Source organism: Alligator sinensis, unplaced genomic scaffold (genome assembly GCF_000455745.1).
Source record: "Alligator sinensis unplaced genomic scaffold, ASM45574v1 scaffold278_1, whole genome shotgun sequence".
In the NCBI taxonomy this organism is placed as follows: Eukaryota; Metazoa; Chordata; order Crocodylia; family Alligatoridae; genus Alligator; species Alligator sinensis.
The window spans coordinates 2,901,251-2,908,478 of NW_005841952.1; positions in this window are offsets into that span (position 1 = coordinate 2,901,251).

Below are 7,228 nucleotides of genomic sequence, written 5' to 3' on the forward strand. Positions count from 1 at the left end.
TGTGTGTAGATACTGTGCCCAGGAGTACTTTATTCTGTCTCAAACTGCTCCGGAGTTTATTGTGTCGCAAGAATTGCATGTGCCGATGCACCCAATGCTATTACTACTGCTGCAGAGGAGTTGCTTAAACCAGGTGATCGGGCATCACTGCTGTGACTTGAGCAAGTCACTTCCCCTATCAACATTGGCTTACCTTATCTAATCTTTGGTGCAGACACTTGTGTGTATGTACAGAACCTAGCACAATGTGAACCTTGATCTCAGTTGCAGTCTCTCGCCCTTCTTGTAAAACAAATGGATAACAATAACGCGTTACCCCATTGCTACTTTCGAATTGCTTTTTTATTTTTAATCCCGAAGCTCACACCTATTTTAGAAGCGCGTCCCCTCCTGAAAGACCCCCATACTTCATTCAAACAGCACACGAAGATCACTTCTACAGGTCCACAGAAATGCAGGAAGAAGTGGAGGAAGGTAGCAAGTCTTTAGCAGCACACAGCCATGTTAGACAACACTCTGGAGCAGAGAATGAAGAGGGATGCATTATCTAAACTGCAAGTGTCTCTGGGCTGATTAAAGAGTCAGGAACATGTGTAGATAGCACAGGGCTGGCTTAAGGCCATGGCCCTATAAGCCAATGGAAGGAAACCCTTAGACTTCAGTAAGTGTCACACCAAGCCTCAAAGCACATCAGCCATCTCAAACCATTGATCATGAAAATGAATGCAGCTGCAGAGCAATTCAGGAGCAAAAGGGTCAATGAATCCGAACTGCTCCTCCACAGACAGCATAAAAACTGCCAATTGACGTTTGTCCCTCTGTGGCTGGGACGGCTGCCGAGTCCAGTGTCAGGGGAGCATGCTGGAGGCTCACACAGCTCTTTTCAGACCTCTACGGTCCTCACTTCATTAACTCCTCTGGGCTGCTGCAGTGCAGAGATAGGCAAAGCTTCAGCGAGTCTTTTTTGTAATATGGGAGCAAAGATGGGGCAGGGGGGGGCAGCTCACAAATAAGGATCCACTAAACTTCTGTTAAAAACAGCCCTTCAGCTCACAATTAGGGATCCACTAAACTTCTGTTAAAAACAGCCCTCAACAACTCCCCCTGCCTGCTGCTGACATGGTAATTGTGTCTAATTTCTTAATTTTCATGCCGTTGTTGCATTTGCTTCCTGTTAATGAGATGTAAATATGTGTTGCCAGTTTGTGGATTTGTTTAATTGCAGGGTAGCTAAATTGTGATTGGCCAGAAGGTTAGTTTTTGATTTATTTAACACACATGCCAGGCATCCCAAAGTTTCATCTCCTCTAGCCAGGAGGGAAAAGAAAATTTAAAAAAAAGGAAAGGAAAAATAAGTCTCAGCATTGTGTTGTGGGGGAAATGTCTGGTTTGCAATTTGCTCACTAGGGGCCTTTTAAAAAATCCTGCCACATTTCAAACATATAGATTCAGACTGAATCGTTCGTGTTTGTCTGAAGCCCTTGAGCTGGGCTTTGGTAATGAAGGGACTCGAGCGGTGCAGATAGAGGATAAACTGACAGCTATACTATTCAACTCCCCTGGCCAGGGCCAGACTGGTGTATCATTACTCAGTGAAGGAGATAGTCATGGAAATAAAGTTATGATAATCTATCCCCTTCTATAAAGATTAAAATTCTGTGTCAGATTAACTGACTTTAAGATAATTTAATAAATAAAGGATGAAGACGTGATGAAGAATGTCTTGCATTCAAAATCTTTTGTAATTCTATCTCAATGATGTAGTTGGCCCAATAAGAGATTTCACCCTAAGAAATCCTTGCCTCTCAATTCCTGGGCCCTCATGGCCACATCATCATTATTTGGACCACTGCGAGTGCAAAGCCACCATGAAGCAGGGCCTGCATCGCTTTGAGATGGAGAGGATCAATGATGAGCTAGAGAAGAGGCATCAAAGGCAGGCAAGACAAAATGGTACTCAGCATGCCAGTGCAAGCTCAACTTGAATTTGTATGTGCAACTTTCCGAAGGGTCTGCCTGTTATGTATTGGACTCGAGAAGCTGTGGTGGTAGCTGGTAACCCACCAAGGGCGCAACCCCCATGGTCTTCCGAGACTAATGGCTGCCAGTGATGATGACTCTTTACTTCTGTTGCCCCTACAAAGCCAGTCCAGCTACAAGAGAGCATAATTCTAGTATATCTTGGACATTGTCGACAAGCGTATTTACTAAAAGTTGTTCCAAGTGGTTATACCAATGCAACCTCTTTGGGTAGTGAAGAGGTTTCACAAATATGCTAAGAATCTGTTCTGAAGACAGTGGGGTTGTCTACATGTAGCTGAAGGTAGAGCTCTGCTTGGGACTATTCCCATTATTTCTCTGTTGTCATGAGTGGCCGATAATACAACCCTAAAAAAGGAAGGGAAGTGACAGCAGGGAAATAATTTAGGCTTCAATTTACATATTATCCTGTTAAAAGCCATTTAATCCCGCCCTCTGTCACAGAAACCCTCTAATTCCCACTTGCCTCTCCATCTTTTTTCTTGCATTTAATCCTGCCCCAGCTTTTTTGCTAACTGGAAACCAACTCTTTATTTCATCTTCCTTAAAGAGCTAAAGCTTGTCCTACAATTGTGCTACAGACTGAGCCTTAAAAGTACAGCACCTTTATATAGTTATTCTCACACTCAATTAATATTAAATAAAAACAAGAATCTTCATTGATTATTTTTCTACATTTTGCTTTCGCTCTCTCTCATGGCACACAATCCTGTTTAGCTCCGTGTGTGTTTAATGGATAGTTTTATCGTGGGATATACCAATAGTTCAATACCTCCCCAAAAATAATCAGAATAGCTTCATATATAACACTTAAAACAATGGATCCTGATTAGCAGCACCTAGAAGCCCCAGCAGATCCTTGAAAAAATGAAACTTTGAAGTCTCAAATGAAGAAATTACTAGTTTTCCTTCTCCGAACTGCACTACCCTCTGTGCTTTCCTGTGGAAGTATATCCCAGATACTTCATGACATCAGGCTATGTTATTTAATAATAATTCTTGTTAGTAAGTAGGATCTGGGAAGTTCACCTGAGGGTGAATTTGCAACAGAAAGGCTCATCTTCTAGGGCACTTGCATTTGGCAGCAAAATATTTTGCACGACCCTTTCCCATGTGGGAGATTCCCCTCAAGCCAATAGATGATGATCACTAGTGAGAACTCTCTCATGTGTATGTGTGTGTGTGTGCAGGTGTGTGGTGAGCATCTCTTGGAGTCATTTCTGTAAATCCTGGAGACAGGAAGAGGGTGGGAAGGGGGAGGTTAGGGGTTGATTTCAGCTTTGTCCGCCTGTTATCTTGCCATAAACAGATAGCTACAAAGGTAATTGGCATGTCCCAAGGCCAAGGGCATCACTTCTCGTGTCTGTTGTCACTAACGGCCAATAACACAGCCCTACAAAGTAAAGGGAAGTGACAGCAGGGAAATAATTTAGCCTTTAACTGACACGTTATCCAGTTAAAAGCCATTTACCTTCTGCTGCGCGGTGTGTCATTGCTCATTTTAGTTTTGAAGTGACATCTCCCCGAGCACCATTAACATGCCGTCGCTGAAAGGAAATTTATAGAGAGTGCACCTGGGAGAAATATAGCCTGGGTGGCTGTGATGAGAGAAGATTTTGTGGACTTCTTGCTCATCCTATCAGCCCCCATCCCACTAGATTCAGTCTCTAGGATAGGAAGGATTAGAGAATTCTTCCTGTCACCATCCTTTACCTATCGCATGGTATGAATCGATAACATATTTCAGCAGTAATTCTCATCCAGGACAATCCCAAAGCATTTTACAAAGCACCGCCCTGAAGCTTTCAAACTGAAACATAGTCACCTCCGGTACAAGAGTCTGACAGCTGTCTCACACCAAACACCAGAGCACTGAGCAGGGAGAGAAAGAGTTATGGTGGAAAATCCAGGGGACTTCCGTGCAATAGCATGGTCCAAAACTGGGCTTTGCCAGGAGAGGGGAAAAAATGGTCTGCTGTTAGGAAACATGTTAAGGGATATTAAATGACCGTGAGGCATCTGGAAGGAAAAGCCCTGCTCACATCTGCTTCTTTCCCCGGGCTACTTGAGATGGAATAATGAAATGGGACTGTCCATAGGAAGGGTAAAATTTGTCTATGCAGGAAGCTGATTCCTTGTTTGCTAGCCCAAGACCACAGGACAAACTCCTGCAAGAACTCCCACTGCATCATAAACAGTACCATCTTCCATCCCTACCAAGTCAGCTTGGACTTGCGAATAAACTCCCCTATAGCACAGCATCCATATCATTTATGGAACATATGCAGACTGCATGCACAATTCTTCCCCCCCTGGGGAGAGGAAGATAGAGGAACCACAGGTGACATATGCTGGCTGTGTTACTGAGATGATATGGCAATCCTGTCAGCAATAGAGTCAAGATAGGCTAGAACAGAATGGCATAGATGCTTAAAAGGCTGTACATCTGGCCAATGTATGTCACAACTTATGTCAGCTGTGACAGTTTATATTAGGCAACAACGTAAGTAAATAAACCCACTTTCTCAACAGTTAGATCTGGCCCCAGGCTGGGAAATTCTTGTCTGGTCCTTGAACTGCTTCCCACACACACACATCACAGTTGGATGGTGTTAAGCACTTGTGCTTCGTTCAACCCAGGCAATTCGTATCTGGACCCAAATCCAGTTTACAATCTGTTCCCTCATTCCAGCTAGGGGGAAAAGTATTTTGGCTTAGCACTAGCCCTGTTCTGAAATGAGAGGACTAAAGGCAAATACAGATCTAACTAAAGTCGTTGCATTCCCATCCATCCCCTCTTATCAACCAGTTGTTCTGCCACTACCAGCAATGAATTTCAAGCCACTGCGCAAATTGTCACTTCACAACAATATGGAATGAGGGCAGAGAGGCTGCCATTGATCACCCACCGGAGACTTGCAGCAAGAACTTGGGCTGCCATAGAAGTCACAGTCATTAACACAGTATGGATGCATTTGCAGCAGCAATTGGCACTGCTTGCTCAGTTTACAACCAGCAAATGGATAAAGGGTTTCCTACGCTCATGCCATTGCAGTAAGAAGGGCAGGCAGCATTCAAGCTTCCCCCTGCCAGGAGATTCCCATTGGATGCTGCCTCTCACTCCTCAGAGCGGAGAGAGGGGCAGATAGTCAGTTAATTGAATTCATAGTTGCCCTTTACCCAGATTCATTCAGATGACAGATGAATTTGCATTAGTTTAATGTGAATCACCACGGATAATGGAAAACAATACTTATGCTAATGAGGAAACTGAGCAAAAGCTTTGCAAATGAGCTGCTATTCCTTAACCAGCCCGGGTGCAGCTGATTAGAAATGGCACTGTGATTGATAGCTCCATCCATCTCCTAGAGCTCTGCCAGTCCTGACACCTCCTGGTTCGTCATCCAAATGGGCGCCCCTGCAGCTTTGTCACTGAGCATTGTCTGAGCTCGGTAAAAGTACAGCAGTACTCCAAGTACTGGAGTAGAAAACAGCTGCTGCCTCAAAGAGTTTACAGCCTAGCATGGAGAGCATCATGCATGTGGCATCACTGAAGGCAAGGGGGAAGTGGGATTCAATGAGCATAGTGGCAGGAGTGACATGTTCAATAGGAGGACAGGTGAATCATAAAGATATCAGGCTGGAAGGGACCTCCAGAGGTTACTTAGTGCAACCCCCTGCCTGAGGCAGGATCATCCCTATCCAGACCATCCCATACACTCAACAGTCTAAGAGTACAGTCAGCCCAGAGCTAACACCCCAATGTACCACAAGTAAAGCAGGGGAGCCACGTATGAGTACATTTGCAGAGGCTGCTTGCCCCACGTCCACCCCCTCAATGTGCTCAGCACTGAAATCCCCCCTGCAGCCGCTCTGCATTCACTTCCGCTCGGGTCCCAGGCTTTCCATCCATCCACCTGCCCCTTGGATCCAACTCCTTCCATCCAGAGCTACGAGGACCTTTTACCATCTTTAATTTTCCCTGAGCCTGAGGAAGGGCATGGGACTGAAAGCTTGCAGAAAACAATATAATTTTTTGTGATTTCTTAGTCGTTCTAATAAAAGGTATCATCTTGGGTCTAGAGTTTTGCCTTTCTTTTCATCCTGAGCCCAAGTCACTCTGCATTTACTCAGGCGCAGACTGCCTCTCGCCCCTTCCAGCCCCTGTATGCCCCGCACTCACAAACCCAGCAGGCCTATGGGGTTTCTCCCACTCTCCCCGCCGGCTGGGCCAGGACAGTCGATCTCGGAGCTGCCAACACAGCAGGTGGAGCAGGTCGAGTTTCTTCATACCCTGCAGCTCTGAGACACCTGAGGAAACCCCTGTGAGGATACCAGGGCAGCCCCTTTCCCCTGGAAAGGCCCTGCCCCATGCGCCTCCTTACCTTCCCGCTCTGCCCGCTGCTTGCAGGGGTGTCTCCCCCATGCCCAGCCTTCAGGGGGGACGGGGCAAGCAGCCACAGCCTGAGCTGGCAGCTCCCCACCCTCACACCTCACACCTCATGCCTTGCCGGCTCCCCTGAGGGAGGCAGCTGCAGCACCAGGTGTTGGTTCCCACGCCCTGGCAGGTGCACCTGGGCAGGGGGCCCTGTTGATTGGCTGCTTTGATCTTTTCCCCGCCTCCTGAGCAAGGCTGTCCACTCAGGGAGGGGGCTTTCCCCAGGCTGAGGGACCCACTCTGCTGAGGTGGAGCTGGGCTCAGGCAGCCCTCCTGCTCCAGGGCGGGCTGAGGGCATAGGAGCCAGCAGCAGGGCGAGGCACTGAGGCAAAGCTTGCCCCGGCCCCTTCCCGTGGTGGAGCCTGCGACCTGAGGCGGGGCGTGGGAAACTGCAGCTGGCTGCCTGCCCTGCCCCAACTCCTCTCATGCCATCCCGCTGCCCCGGGAGCTGCTCCAGCACTTGGCCGAAGAGGGGCCCATGCGGGCACAGCTGCTTGTTCCTGCAAGGAGGGGTCCCCGTGGCTGCTTTTTTTTTAGGGACTTGGAGCAAAGCAAGCACTGCCCAGGGAGCAGCAAAGCAGCTGGAAGAAGAGCCAGGTAGGAGCTTGAGGCCTTCACAGCTGGGAGCCTTGGGAGGCACAATGGTCTTGCAACAAGCATCTCCCTCACCCTCTCCTACACCCCAGGTCCCAGCTCCTTGCTCCCCTTCCCCTACTTACTTACTTGTGGCTCTGTCCCAGGGAGCAGGTA